General features: G+C 43.7%; 2 pseudogenes; one reads left to right on the forward strand and one right to left on the reverse strand.

The window, feature by feature from the left end:
- The first annotated feature begins 2,174 nt into the window (after window positions 1-2,174).
- On the forward strand, window positions 2,175-2,674 carry LOC142434179 (gamma-aminobutyric acid receptor-associated protein pseudogene; annotated as a pseudogene).
- Window positions 2,675-6,384: 3,710 nt separating this feature from the next.
- LOC142433311 (small ribosomal subunit protein eS1 pseudogene) lies at window positions 6,385-7,593 on the reverse strand (annotated as a pseudogene).
- Between the last annotated feature and the right edge of the window lie 8,395 nt (window positions 7,594-15,988).

Below are 15,988 nucleotides of genomic sequence, written 5' to 3' on the forward strand. Positions count from 1 at the left end.
AAAATGAGCAGGCAAATGTTTTGAGAATGATGATGGCAACAAATGTACAAATGTGCTTGACACAATGGATGGATGGATGGATTGTGATAAGAGTTGTACGAGCCCCCAATAAAATGATTAAAAAAAAGAGATGAGGCTATCTGTTCCTGCACAGTTCTGCTCGGCCTCATACCGGGGACCTGTGAGTCACGATGGACTCAATGGCTGTGGTTGGGTTTAGTGCAAGAAGAGGCTTGAAGCCTTTTCAATCATTTAAAGCTGCACAGGCAGTAAGTGAAGGTGACGGTGATGAGTCATCTGTTACAAGTAGGAGTTGATTCAATAATTTTCAAAAGAGGGAAAATTGACATTACATTAAAGGGCAAGTACATGTTGCCTATAAACTGTATGTTCATAACCCAGAGGCTGGCTCTCTCTCTTTCTCTCTGTGTGTTTGTGTATGTGGTATAATGGGCTAGGAGTTGGGCTGCTAACCAAAAGATCAACAGTTTGAACCTACCAGCTGCTCCGAGAGAGAAAGATAAGGCTTTCTATTCCTGTAAAGAGTTACAGGCTCAGGAAAAAAAAAGTTACAGGCTCAGAAACCCACAGAGGCAGTTCCACGCTGTTGGTATCAACTTGATGACAGTGAGTGTAATATATACCTGTATGAAAAGTCCCTGGGTGGAATCCAGGGTGGATGATACCTTCAGGACCAGGGGCGATGCTGGGAGAGTGGAGGGTGAGTGGGTTGGAAAGGGGGAACTGATTACAAGGATCCACATGTGATCTCCTTCCTGGGAGATGGATGGCAGAGAAGGGGAGGGGGGGCGGAGGGAGACTCCGGATAGGGCAACATATGACAAAATAACAATCTATAAATTATCAAGGGCTCATTAGGGAGGGGGAGCGGGGAGAGAGGGGACAAAAAAAAAGAGGACCTGATGCAAAGGGCTTAAGTGGAGAGCAAATGCTTTGAAAATGATGAGGGCAAAGAACGTACGGATATGCTTTATACAATTGATGTATGTGTATGTATGGATTGTGATAAGAGCTGTATGAGCCCCTAATAAAATGTAAAAATAAATAAATAAATAGAAGTCCCTGGGTGTTACAAATAGGTAACTTGCTCAACTGCTAACCAAAAAGTTGGAGCTTTGAGTCCACCCAGAGGTGCCTCAGAAGAAAGGCCAGGTTATCTGCTTCCAAAATATCAGCCATTGAAAAACCCTATGGAGCACAGGTCTACAAGAATATTTTCTTATGGATCACTTAATTCCCATGTATTTTCCCACCTATTTACCACATGATCTTATCTCGTTCCCCAGAGAAAACACCAGTATGTATGCATCCCATGTCTCTCTTATACCTGTAATCGAATGCTCCTCTAGACTAGGTCCCTTTGACTTTCTGTGTCCTGTGGTAGTTCTGCCTCCGTGTCTTCGCCCTTTCTCCTCACGGTTTCCATGGCACAAACCTTTCTCTGTGCTCCTGCCAAGCCAATCCCTTTCTGGACCCTGCGACTCGTCTACCTTCGCCTTTGTCCAGTCACTCTTGTTAGTAACAACAGCAATGCCTTCCAGATTAGCATGCACGTTACCTCTTGTTTGCAGGATTATATCTTTCCAATCCTTTGGAAATGTGGTAATTACTTCTGGCATTCGCTGTGGCTCTAAATTCCATATTGAGCCCAGTGACTCACCCAGGATTGAGGTCACAGGATCCCAAAGAGCCAGGCCAAACAATATAGACTCAGTGCTCGTGGAACATTCTTAAGCAAGGCAAAGCAGTGACAAAACTGAGAAGTATTTTCACCGAGTTGTCGTTCTCATAGGGAAAAATACAACAACCCAAACTAAATGCCTTGTACAAGTCCTAAGAATTGTTGCTTTCCCTCCATATCTGGTTAGCACTCTCTGGTTTATCAATAAATGAACACTGTACTTTGACTGAACATTTAGGGTGGACATCCAGAATCATGACTACAAAGGTATCGTGCAGGCCTGTGGCAGGGAAGGTACAGGCGTCAGCCTAGGGGGGAAGAAAGTGCTAACAGGGATTTGAAAACACTTGTGATCACGGTGAACAATTTTGGGGGCCAGCCCCTTAGGAAATATAGATGCAACATCGTTCCGCGGAATCCGCCTGCGAGTCGCCTCCGTAGCCGCCGTCCCCTGCCCCGGCCCCCTGGTTCCCTCAGCCCCACCCGGTCCAGCCCGGTTCCCGGGAGGATGAAGTTCGTGTATAAAGAGGAGCACCAGTTCGAGAAGCGCCGCTCTGAGGGCGAGAAGATCCGAAAAAAATGCCCGGACCGGGTCCCGGTGATAGTAGAAAAGGCGCCAAAAGCTCGGATAGGTGATCTGGACAAAAAGAAATACCTGGTACCGTCTGATCTCACAGTTGGTCAATTCTACTTCTTGATCCGGAAGCGAATTCATCTCCGAGCTGAAGATGCCTTGTTTTTCTTTGTCAACAATGTCATTCCGCCCACCAGTGCCACAATGGTTCAGCTACACCAGGAACACCACGAAGAAGACTTCTTTCTATACATTGCCTACAGTGACGAAAGTGTCTACGGTCTGTGAAGCTGCAGCCCTGGAGCTGGGGTGTTCCATTCTGCAAAGAGAAAGGTGGCCCCCCTTTCTTGACCCGTCCCTCCTTCAGGCTCAAATACCACCTCCCTTCTTCAGGACCTGCACTACTTACTGTCTGCGGCTTTCTCCCCAGCCCTTCCTAGCAGGCGCAGTAATGGTGGAAATGGCCCGGAGTAGCTCTCCTTTACTTTCTTCCTCTGCACCTTTCTCTGCCACCTCTCCCACTCCACTTCAGACTTCTTGGTTGTCAGTCTTACATCCAGTGATTGTTTTCGGTTTCTGTACCCTTTCTAACTACCCAAGGGGCCCAGAACCCCCACATTGCCTTTCATTGCCTTCTCTTTGGGGGGTAGATGGAAGGGACTAAAGTTGTATGGGGGAGATAGGCACATCAATAAAGAGGAAACCACCCAGCTGAAAAAAATATATAGATGCAACAGGCAATCTTCCAGATGTAAAATATCAAAACTGATTCCATAAGAAATGAAAAATCAGAATAAACCCATAATTGTAAAAAAATTAAATTAAAAGTTTTTCCCCAAGTCCCTCATACCACTTCTTAGAAAGAAAGAGAAAGGAGGAAGGGAAGAAGGGTGGGAGAGAAAAAGGGAAAGACGAGGAAGGAGGAAGGAAAGGAGGGAGGGAGAGGTCAATCAGGTCCAAACAATTTCATGGACGTGCTTCACCCAATCTTCAAGAAGTAGAAAATCCTACTGTACATAAAAGTTTTGATCACTTCCCCTGCATCCCACCAGTGAAGTTGATAGCAGTTTATTGGGCACATGTACTCACTGCCCAGGAAGGAGGACATAACATGCTATAGAGTCTCACATGAGGTTACACTTGGGTCTTGCAAAGCAGACTCTGTAGTAAAAACAGGCTAAGGCGACCCTTGGTTCCTGTGGGAGCATGTGATTGACTTGTTTAAATAATTCCACGAGCTGGTCTTATACCACAATAAATTGTTACAGAAAATAGAAAATTGAGTTGCTGCCTAATTCATTTGATGGCGCCATTAGAATCTTCATAAGCCAAACAAGACAAATATAGTTTCTTAGTTTCCTCATGCTGTTGTAATGAAATACCACAACTAGTTGGTTTTAAAGAATACACCTTCAAAAAGTTCATGGAAAAATGAAATTAAAACAGAATGGAATTTTCCCACGAAGCTCCCTGGCAGAAATTCAGTTTCTTAACAGTGCACAGAACTAGAAATCTGCATTCAAGGACTGACTGATTCAAGACCTGCATCTCCTCCATCTTCTGTAGCCCCAGTATTCCTTGGTTCCTTGGTTATCCTCATAGTCTTTCCTGTTTGTGGTTGCATCTGTGTCTAATCTGCTTTTTACAACTCAGAAGTGATTGGGTTTAGGACACACTCTACACCAACATGACCTCATTAACAGAACAGAGAAAACCCCATTCCCAAACAAGATCATATCCGCAGGTGTAGGAGTGAAGATTACCACACATACTTTAGAGGGAAATAATTCAATTAATAAAAAAATAGTAACATGATAAGGAGATGATTAACTCACTGATGAACACAAATGCAAAAATCCTACATAAAATATTAGCAAATCAAATCCAGAAATGTATTAGAAATAAAAACACTGTAGCCAAGCAGAATTATTGCAGGAATATAAGGTTAGTTCGATAGCAGCAAATTTATCATGGAATCACACTGTGATAGAATAAAAAAGAACGACTACCGGTGGGAACATGAGATAGTCTCTGCCTATAGCTATGGACCCACGCTTTGACTTCTACTTACCCTTTCCCTCCAAAGGGCTTCTCAAGAGGGGCTCGTGACTACGGAGGGAAGCAAGCCTAGAGAAGTACCCTGCTTCTCTCCTTGATGCCCTTTTTTATATAAAATGAAAACATATTCTAATTCTATTATTTTATGAGCTATGTAAAGGAAACCTGAAGATACCCAACAAAACAGGAAGGGAACCATTTCTCGGTAGCCGAGTCCTGGATAATTCATTGTGCTTATGGAGCTGGTGGCCTCCTTTGAAAGAGTCAGGCCCACGTGCCACTCTGTTGGGAAGTACAGAGAAGGCACAGGCACATGAACAAAAAAGCAAACACTCCTTGCAGATGGGTTAATACTGAGTCACGGTACCCTCATGTGTTACAGAATAGAAACGTTCCATGAGTTTTCTTGGCTAAAACCATTACAGAAGCAGATTGTTAGCTCTGTCTTCCGAAGTGCTACTGGCTGAATTTGAACCGCCAAACTTTAGGTTAGTAGTCATGAGGGCAGACAAGAAGAAATAAATCTGGATGAGGCAGACAAGCGTATGAGGAAGACTGTTCATCAGAGTCCTCACCATCTCATCCATGTCTCTTCTAAGCCATTCATTTGTCTAATGTACTTCTATTTACCTTCAAGAGTAATGGCAAGTATGTTGCAATAGATGTTGATGGAGGACTTTAAAGTACCGCTGTTGCCCCTGATGCCCAGATTGTGGTCTCTGAAAGACAGTTCCCACTAAAAGGACCTAGGCTATTTGGATGAATAGCTTATGATGGATAGGAAATGTAACAGACAGCAAGGGACCTTATCAGATTTCTGTTGTCATGTTGAAAGGATGCAAGAACAAATAGGAAGAACCTCTACTGGCCAAAGAGAAGATAGTTTCAGTATTGCTATGAATAATAACTGTGACAGAATGAAACACAGGAAATATGTTACTAGCATGTTAATAACAAATATTCCAGTCAATCCCCAAAAGATAAAGATTATATGAGACCACTATTGTAAAACTCCAGGGGAAGGTTTTCACACTAAAAGAAAGATTCTTTGATCGTTACCAAGGATGAGAGGGGAAGGGAGGAAGGTAATGGGTAGAGGGAAGCCAAGTGTTAATTTGAGTGCAGGGGAAGGCAATATACAATAAGCGGGAGGTTGGCAAAAAATGAAGACAGGGGAAGACACGGAGGGGAAAATGTTGATATATGAGGGCGTATCCCCAAATGAAATTGTGCTGGGTGGAGTGGAGCTTTCATAGTACACATTTTTCCTGCTACGTATCACTTGGGATCCTAGAGATAAATATTGAAAAATCTGCAGATGAAATGATCTAATGTGTGGGATTTTCCCCCCACTTATTCCGGGGGTAAGAAAATGGGTGAGTATATGAGGAAATAAGAGTGGCCCCAAGTTGTTCGTTTGTGAAAACTGGGTGATGATTACAAGGATGTTCATTATACCATTTTCTCTATGTGAGTATGTGCTAAAAAAGTTCCAAAGCAGAAAATTACATTCTTTTCAATAATAAAAAATATATGCAAAAATATGTGCAGCTGCATTCCACACCGGCATGAATGCAGGGAACTCATGGAGAAGAAAAAAGGAGACGGATCAAAGGCTTTCCCAGGACAGCGTGCCCCTTGTAGGGGGATTTTTGAGCCCTTGGCAAATTGAAGGGAACAGGAGGGAAAGATGAGGGAAGCAGACTGGGAAGAAAGGCGAGGTTGAGGCAAGGAAGCGCCTCTAAAGTGAGGTGAGGTGCAGCAAGGCTAGAAGAGGCACACGTGAGGAAACGGCAGATTCTTGATCGCAGAAAAGCCATTGTTTCTAGGAGGTGCCTCCTCTCCTCTTGCTACTAGGGTAGCTTCAAGGCCCCATCATCCAGGCTTTGGCCCTGGAATCCAGAAAGCGCTTTACTTTTTCTTTTCTTCTGACTAAAATTTTTCTTTATTTAAGTTTTATTGTCAATTGGATGAAATTTTACAGAGCAAATCCATTTTCTTGCTCCCCCCCCATATGATATTTTATTTGCCACCATTAAAATTCTGAATTTTAAGTAGATTCTTGAACTGGTGGCTCATAGCCATCGGCTCGTTCCACTTTAGCACCTGCCTCATCACCAGGAGCTTTTCCAGAACTATGACCGTCCCATGAAGCGCCATGAGGTTTCCCAGTTCAAACTCGGGCTTCCCCAGCATTTTCACGTCCCTGAGGAACGCACAGATTGGCCAGCCTTTTCTGCCTTTCCCAATGCTGTCTGGGATCAATTCATCGACCGCTTCTTTCAAGTCATTTGTCTGCACCTCTCGGGTCAGGATTTCCATTACTTTCTTTTGGATTTGACAGACCTGCTAGTACTGAGCATAAGAGGTCTTCCGAATCTGATTATTGCGTTTTTTAGAAAAACCAACACAGAACAGACGAAGGCAGCTACCCGTCAGTAGTCTTGACATCAACATGAGCTTCCTTCACAGTCTCAGGGAGCACATCTTGTCCCGCATAAGATCCGTGCCAGGGAAGGTGGGCAGGCAGTTTTTTGCCCGGAATGTCCTCAGTCATTAGCTTGAATTTTCTGAATGGAACTTCATCATGCTACAGATCAGCAAGGCTCACCAGAGGATGTACACTGGTACAGATAGGAACTGGAAACACAGGGAATCCAGGGCAGATGATCCCTTCAGGACCAGTGCGGAGAGTGGCGATACTGGGAGGGTGGAGGGAGAGTGGGGTAGAAAGGGGGAACTGATCATAAGGATCTACATATAACCCTCTTCCCTGGGGGACAGACAACAGAAAAGGGGGTGAAGGGAGACATCGGACAGTGTAAGATATGGCAAAAATAACAATAATGTATAAATTATCAAGGGTTCACGAAGGTGGGAGGAGCGGGGAGGAAGGGAAGAAATGAGGAGCTGATATCAAGGGCTCCAGTAGAAAGCAAATGTTTTGAAAATGATGATGGCAACAAATGTACACATGTGCTCGACACTATGGATGGATGTATGGATTGTGATAAGAGTTGTATGAGTCCCCAATAAAAAGATTTTTTTTAATGTGACCCTTGAGGCCATCAGATGCAATTTTGGTTCTTTGGTCCTGGTGACTAGTGCTTTTCCAATATTTCTTATATTGACCATAGCTGGAGCTTTCACATCATACAGAGCTTTCTTAGAAAATAGATCAATATAAAAAAAGATCAACCTCTTTCTTCTTGACTCCTTTTTTGCCACCTTTTGTAAGGTGCTTGTGTTTGCTCAGAGACCCCAAAGCAACAAACCCATTTTTGATTTAACAATTCCTACACATTTTAGTTCATCTCATTGATTGCAATCCCTACCAGGTACCATCACTTATCTCACTTGCTCCCCGTGCTTCCCATTTCTATGTCTCCTTCCTTCCTAGCCCTTCTGAACCCTGTCCTTGGGTCAATGCTGCCTTTTTTTTAAATCTTGGATGCATATCTCTCTAGGGTTGTTATTCCCAATAATATAGACCTGTCTATTATTTGGCTGAAAATTGAGCCACGAGAGTGAGTTCATTTCAAGACCTGAAGGAGGAATACAGGCCATCTCAAGGGTTTCACTAATCTCTATCCAAATAGTAAATCCAGTCGCTTTTATGAATTTGAGTTTTGTTCCATATTTTCCTCCTACTCTATCTGTGGTAGGTGGATGATTTTATGTCAACTAGACACTCCTGACTAGGAGTAGAGTCAAACCTGTCTATCAGGTTGATGACAGCTCCTTGAGGGTGTGGCCTTTGGTGTGGGAGTGAGGGACTCAGGATACTCTGTCTCTTCGCTACTTTATCTTCCTGTTTGTTGGAGCTCTGCCTGCCTTGAGGGGTGGGCCCATGTGGACCCACCAGAGATGCCAGTGCTCTGCTGTGTTCCACTGACTTTGGATCCATGCGACTCTGCACCCACTGGCCTGTAATCTACCTGCTGCCTGGTTCTTCATTCTGCGCCACTGGCATGTGGCTACATGAATCTGAAGAGGGTCGTATGAACCAGTATCAGATTTATGTACTTGAATTGGATTGAGCTGGAATGCTTTCTTGATGTATAATTACTTATTGATCTAAAGCTCTCCCTTACACATATATGCGTCACTGGATTTGCTTCTCTAGACACCGAGCCTAATACACTGCCTAAAACCATCAAATGTGATCCCCTTTAGAGCAGTTAGTAGTGGTAGCCAGGCACCATCTAGTTCTTCTGGTATCAGGGTCATGGAGGATGATGTTTGTGTGGTCCATTAGTCCATTGGACTAAGTGTTTCCATTCATCTGTGATTTCCCCCCGCTTCTTTCCTTCAGACAGGGAGAGACCTTAGAAGCACTACTCACCAAAGTAGGATGTAGAACATTATCTTTATAGACTCTATTATGCCAAATGACCTTGATGTCCCTAAAACTGTGATCCTGAGCCCCCAGGCCCAACATCTCATTTCTGGCAGAGTAGGGGGGGAAGGGAGACTCCGGATAGGGCAAGATATGACAAAATAACAATCTATAAATTTTCAAGGGCTCATGAGGGAGGGGGGAGCGGGGAGGGAGGGGGAAAAAAGAGGACCTGATGCAAAGGGCTTAATTGGAGAGCAAATGCTTTGAAAATGATGAGGGCAAAGAACGTACGGATGTGCTTTATACAACTGATGTATGTATATGTATGGATTGTGATAAGAGTTGTATGAGCCCCTAATAAAATGTAAAAAAAAAAGAATTTGGAAGAAGGTACATGTTTATAGTGAAAAATAAAAACTTACAGGGCAAGAAAAAAAAAAGAAAATGATTAGGGCAAAGAATGTACTGATGTGCTTTATACAAGTGATGTATGTATATGTATGGATTGTGATAAGAGTTGTATGAGCCCCTAATAAAATGCTTTTTTAAAAAACACTTTCTCTTACCCATATGTGAGTGTCAGTGAATTTGTTTCTCTAGTCAACCCAGCCTAACACACCTGTCTATGCATGCATCCACTAGCTCAGCATTATTGCACGATTGTGTATATTGCAAGATTGTGTTTGCCTCTGTGTCTTATCTCTTCAACTCCTCCCAATGTCTTCCCTTGCCGCTATCATTTTTACTGACTTTCTCTTTTGTTGTGTATTGCTTTCTCCTTCACCCAAGTCAATATGTTTCTGTCCTCTGTTTAGTAATTTGCTGTCCCTTCTTTTCCCACACATTGAAGAAAAATTGGCAATGACATATCAAACAAGGGACTAATTTTTTAAATATATAGAAAACTTCAACCCTCAACATGAAAAAGACAAATAATCCAATTAAAAATGGGCAGAGGGCATAAACAGACCCTTCACTAAAGAAGACATTCAGTTGGCCAATAGACATATGAAGAAATGCCCACCGTCATCAGCCATTAGAGAGATGCAAATCAAAACACCAATGAGCTATAATCTCACCGCAGCATTAAGAACAAAGTTAAAAAAAAAGAGAGAACAAATTTAAAAGCATTAGGAAACAACCAATGATGAGAAATATCCCTATAATTCCTATTTGTTTAAGCATTTTCCTCAGGAATGTTATTACATGTCTTCTCTGCATCGATTTATATGATCATGTGGTTCTTTTCCTTTGTCTTATTGGTGTTGAGGCTTATGCCTTTTCTAATACTGAATCATCCTTGCAAGTTTGGTAGGAGGCCCATTTTGTCATGCCGTATTCTTTTTCTGGTATATTGTTGGATTGTATTAGCTAGGATTTTACTGAGAATTTTTGAGTCTGTATTCATGAAGGATATTGGTCTATTATTTTCTTTTTTTAGTTATGTCTTTGCCTGGCTTAGGTATAACAGAGAGCCTCTTTCCAACAGCATGCAGTTCTCACTATCCTGGGCACCTTCTTCTGACTCTGTTCCAGTTTTCCTCTGCCTCTCAAAGTGGAGTTCATGTCCTTCAACACAACATGTAAGGCCCTTTACAACCTACCTTCCTGTCCTTCCCCCACCTGTCCAGCTGTATTTTCTACCTATTTTGTACTATTCTCCAGCCCCTGCTGCCATATCATGTGTCTGACCCTTTTCACAGGTCTAGAATGTTTCCCCCCCCCCTGTATCTCTCTCTCCTTTTTGTCCCGAATACTCTGTCTGTTTCTTAAAAACATAACTCAAACTTTATGTCCATTGGGAAGTTGGAGCAAATACTTTGGGAGCTGCAGCCAGATCCCATGGGATCCCTTTCAGCAGATTCGTATGCTCTCCTTCTAGCTCCGGAGTTAGCAAACGGCAGCTCCCGAGCCATGTGCTGCTCTTTCTCTACGTACATGTGGCTCTGAAGTAAAATTGAAAAAATCCAAAGGGTATTATTCAGATAATTGTGATTTCATTTGTTTGTAAAAATATATGTATGGCTCCTGAATAATTTTTACATTGCCGTGAGAGACAGGATTGGCTCATCCATCTCAAAATTTGCTGAGGCCTGTCCTAGCTACTGTAGGGACTGCTGCTGATGGGGCACACCAGCGACCTTTTATTGAGACTTGCAGCCACTCAGACCGGAGGTTCCTGGGTGTTAGGTATCCTCAATGATCGATTGGTGCAGGGGTGTAAAAGATCCTCTCTCGTTTCCAAGCAGAACAGATTTGGAGGTACAATTTATGCTCTGAAGCTCCCATGGGATCAGGCTGATGACAGACTTCTGGAACCATCTCTTGCTGCTCTCACTCCTGTCTAGCTTTCTCTTGGGAACCTTCCAATGTGTACTTTCACAAGAATCCATGTCTCAGTGGGTGGAGTAAGATATAAAAATAATAATTTATCAAGGGTTTACAAGGGGCGGGGGCGGGGCTGGAAAGAGGAGCTGATACCAAGGGCTCAAGTAGAAAGAAAATGTTTCGAAAACGATGATGGCAACATACGTACAAATGTGCTTGATGCAATTGATATATGGATTGTTATAAGAGCTGTAAGAGTGCCCAATACAATGATGTATAAAAATCTTTTTAATTAAAAAAAAAAAAGCAAGAATCCATGTCTCAAGCTCTACTCTTAAGCGGCCTTACTTGAGACAAAGGGAGTCCCTGGGTAGGTTAGACTGTTAATGCACTCCGCTGCTAGCCAAAAGGTTGGAGCTTCCAGTTCACCTCAACCTGTGGGTCTCGAACCGTTTGGGGGTCAAACGACCCTTTCACAGGGGTCGCCTAAGACCATCGGAAAACACATAAATATTTCACAGTGTATAATTACACATTGTTTTGTGATCAACCACTATGTTTTAATTATGTTCAATTTGTAACAATGAAAATATATCCTGCATATCAGATATTTACATTACGATTCATAACAGTGGCAAAAATACAGTTATGAAGTAGCAATGAAATTAATTTTATGGTTGGAGGTCACCAGACCATGAGGAACCGTATTAAAGGGTCACAGCATTAAGAAGGTTGAGAACCACTGACCTAGAAGTACCTTAGAAGAAAGGTACCAAAAAAGAGGACCTGATGCAAAGGGCTTAAGTGGAGAGCAGATGCTTTGAAAATGATGAGGGCAAAAAATGTACGGATGTGCTTTATACAATTGATGTATGTATATGTGGTGATTATGATAAGAGTTGTATGAGCCCCTAATAAAATGTAAAAAAAGAAAAGAAAATGATTAGGGCAAAGAATTTACAGATGTGCTTTATACAATTGATGTATGTATATGCATGGATTGTGATAAGAGTTGTATGAGCCCCTAATAAAATGTTAAAAAAAAAAAGAAGAAAGGTACCTGGGGAGGGGGACCAGCTTCCCCACCCGAATGGATCCTTAAACATCAGAAAAGACATACAAGTGCTTATCTCTTCCGATGGCAGGATCAAGAGAGAGGGGTGGGGGCTTATGTACTCTTAATCTCGGGCATACAAACCACGTCATACACGTATGTAACAGAAAGGGGATGTGTTAGAGGCACACATGTAACAGGAAGGCACGTACATATTGAGATGGGGGGGTGGTTCTAGGGTTAAGATGATGGCTTAACCTTGGTCACCTCTGAGCTGGTGTCCCTGGGCTCTTCTCCAGAGGAATGATCTATGATTCGTATCAGAAGGGAGTGAGCTGTACTTAGGGTGGGGTGGGGTTTGATCTTGATGGCAGATAACCTTCAGGCAGATAGCCTTCAAGCAGTTAACCTTCAAGGATACAGTAAAAACCATGTGTTTGCAAGCAGCATCTTAATATTGGCATTATTATCGGAGGGCATTGTGGGAAATGACTTTGTTAGGAGAATGTGACAGGGATTCATCTCCAACTCACGAACATGAAGGCCTCCCGCCACGCCAGCCTCGGCCTCCCAGACTCCTTAAAATATGAATGTAGAGGATTTGTCTACATGTACTCTCTTGCTGGGTCTCAGTTTCCCGTAAAGGCTAACAATCTACTTCTGAAAAACTAGCCATTGAAAACCCCACAGTTTTCATGGTTCACCTTGAGTCAGAATTGACTCGACAGTAACAGGTGTGGTTATCTAAGACAGAAGGCTTCCCATCTCTGGTCACAGGCACACACACACACACGTACACACACATGCACACAGCTTGTTCCTCTTTCTAATTGTGAGGCTCATAATGTAGTGATTATAGTTCTTCCCAATGTAGAGATCAAGTCTAGTAAGCATTGATCGCTTTCATTCAACATAGAATGATTAAAAGCAAAAAGATGTTGGCTTAAAGTACTCAAGTCAAGATATACAAGTTCTGAAGTTTCTTGGTCACAAAAAGAAGTCTATTGGCACCTTAAAGTTTGTAGAAAAAAAAGTTAAAAAAGAAAGGAAAAAGACAGAGAGAATCATCATTTCCATGGATTATTATACATAGCTGCTATTGTTAACAGCCATGGACTTGGCCCTGGCTCATGGAGGCCCGCGTACAACAGAACAAACCATTGCTTAGTCCTATATCAGACAGCGTTCGGCTGGGAGCCTTCGGATTTTCAATGGCTCATTTTTAGAAGTAGATCACTGGGCCTTTCTTCCTAGTCTGCCTTAGTCTGGAAGTACAGCTGAAATCTGTCCACCACGATTGACCCTATTGGTATTCGAAATAGCAGTGGCTTAGTTTACAGCATCATCGCAATCTAGACCATCAAAGTGTGACTCGCTGATTGACAAGTGGCAATTTTAAGCAAAGCCACCAGAATTCAGTTTGGAGACCTCTTTACCTGTGTTGTAGCCTACCGTCCGTTCCCAGAAAGAAAACAACCCAGACCGCCGACAAGATTCAAAGGAAAAGTTTTATTTCCTGTGCAGGGACTGTCAGCCCTCTTGAGAGGAGACTGAGCAGGGCCTGTCTAATTTTCCAAAGGGTTTTATACTTCTGCAATGTGCAGGTATGCAAGCAAGCAGAGTACAGAAGCAGGATATTGCGGTCAGCCATTCTTAGTTGAACGGTCACTGCTCTTAGTTCTTCCAGGCCTTTTGAACACGCATCTCCTTCGGTACAGTCCGTTGTGTTTGTCAGCACAGCCTGCCTCCCTAATATCAGCTAGTTTATGTATGGTTTATAGCTAGTTCATTTTAGCTCATCATGGCTTCTGTCAGCTCAACATGGCTTCACTCTTGTCAAGGCTGTTTAAGCTTTTCCTAGAGCTACTACACCTGGGAACTGCCTACATGATAAAACAACCTTTGGGTGTTGTTGGTGTTACTGTTGGGAAAATTGTCTCTGATGATTCTGAGACCAGGTCTGACCCAGAGACCCTTAGAATCATGACTCTGTGGAGATCCTCCTCTGGGGTGGGGGTGCTGCTTGCAGTTCAGAGGCTAGAGCACAGAAAGTGCTAATCATGGGTCCGGGCAGAGTAGAAAGGCAAGGGGACAACTTAAAGAGCAAGGTCAGGAACAGGGTGGCGAAGGTTTTAAAAATGCAACTGCTGAAAACACAGGGAGTCCAGGACAGATGATCCCTTCAGGACCAGTGGTGAGAGTGGCCATACCAGGAGGGTGGAGGGAAGGTGGGGTGTAAAGGGGGAACCGATCATAAGGATCTACATATAGCTTCCTCCCTGGGGGATGGGCGACAGAAAAGTGGGTGAAGGGAGACATCGACAGTGTAAGACATGACAAAATAACAATAATTTATAAATTATCATGGGTTAGTGAGGGAGGGGTGCGGGGAGGGAGGGGGAAATGAGGAGCTGATACCAAGGGCTCAAGTAGAAAGCAAATGTTTTGTGAATGACGATGGCAACAAATGTACAAATGTGCTTGACACAGTGGATGTATGTGATAAGAGTTGTATGAGCCCCCAATAAAATGATTTAAAATAATAATAAATACATAAATCGACAAAATAACAATTTATAAATTATAAAGGGTTCATGAGCGAGGGGGGAGCAGGGAGGGCGGGGGGAAATGAGGAGCTGATATCAAGGGCTCAAGTAGAAAGCAAATGTTTTAAGAGTGATGATAGCAACAAACGTACAAATGTGCTTGATACAATGGGTGGATGGATGGATTGTGGTGAGTTGTATGAGCACCTAATAAAATGATTAAATAAATAAATAGAATGTAACTGCTTGTGCCCGAGTTGTACCTAAAGAAAACACTACTTTCCTAGAGTGTCTTGCGTTCCCTCTAAAATTGGTGCAGTGGATACGGCTCACCCCCTTCCTCCGGTGGGCCCCAGGTCCCACATACACAGCCCAGCCGTAGGTACTAGACAGCTTTACAGTCCCTCAGAGACACCTCTATCGCCTGCCTTCCATAATGAAACCATTCAGTCCAAGCTGCTCATCATCGCTCCCCCTCTTCTGGCTTCGACCTCTAGCACTAAACGGGTGGGGCTGACTTCCTGTCTGTTTCTCCATCTCCCTTTTCTCCTGCCTTTGCCCTTTCCCAAGGAGTTCCTGGGAGGTATCGCTGGCGTGGAGGGAGGAGTGGTCAGGGAGTGGCCAAGATCTCTGGTGACCTCCTTCTTTCTGTGAGCCTAGTGTGAGAGGAAACCTGATTTGCTTTCTGTGGGAGTGTTGCTGGGCTCTTCACATATAGACAAGTGGGAGACCGCTTTCTTTTTTTGAAATCCTTTTATTGGTGGCTCATACAAGTCTTATCACAATCCATATATACATCTATTGTAGTCTTCTCACTCTTGTTTGCAAGGGAGGCCTCCTTTCTATGCCTAAACTTCAGCTTCTTTATGCTGAGGTCTGTCCACCGCCTGCTCCCAGAGGCAGTGTCGCAGACAGCCCCACCGAGACTGTCTTCTGCAGGGGTCCAGCAAACACTCAGACACCTAGCACATTCTGGCCGGTCCCCACACGCAGTGCTCCCCTGTCTTGGCCATCACCACAGTGGGCCCCTCATCATATGCCCTTTAGCTGTCCTGGGAAGGGCAGGTCCTAGGCCACCCCCTTCTTTAGCTTTTCTGAGTGTGGCTCCTCTCTCTGTTGTACTGCGTATCTTTTACCTTGACTCTGTGACTTCTCTATGGGGGGAGGACCCACTGTGACTTTCTGACACATGTGCAAACAGCCTGGGGACACCCCTTGACCAATTTGGGATTGGAGCCCAAGGACTTAACCTCGCTTCCATCCCTTGGGAAGGTAATCCACATGGCACCCCACAGCAAGTCCGAAAGTAGATCAAGCCCTCTCATTCACTGCTGTCGAGGCGGTGCTCACTCATAGCGTGACCCGATAGGCCAGGGTAGAACTG

Source organism: Tenrec ecaudatus, chromosome X, assembly GCF_050624435.1.
Source record: "Tenrec ecaudatus isolate mTenEca1 chromosome X, mTenEca1.hap1, whole genome shotgun sequence".
Taxonomy (NCBI): Eukaryota; Metazoa; Chordata; class Mammalia; order Afrosoricida; family Tenrecidae; genus Tenrec; species Tenrec ecaudatus.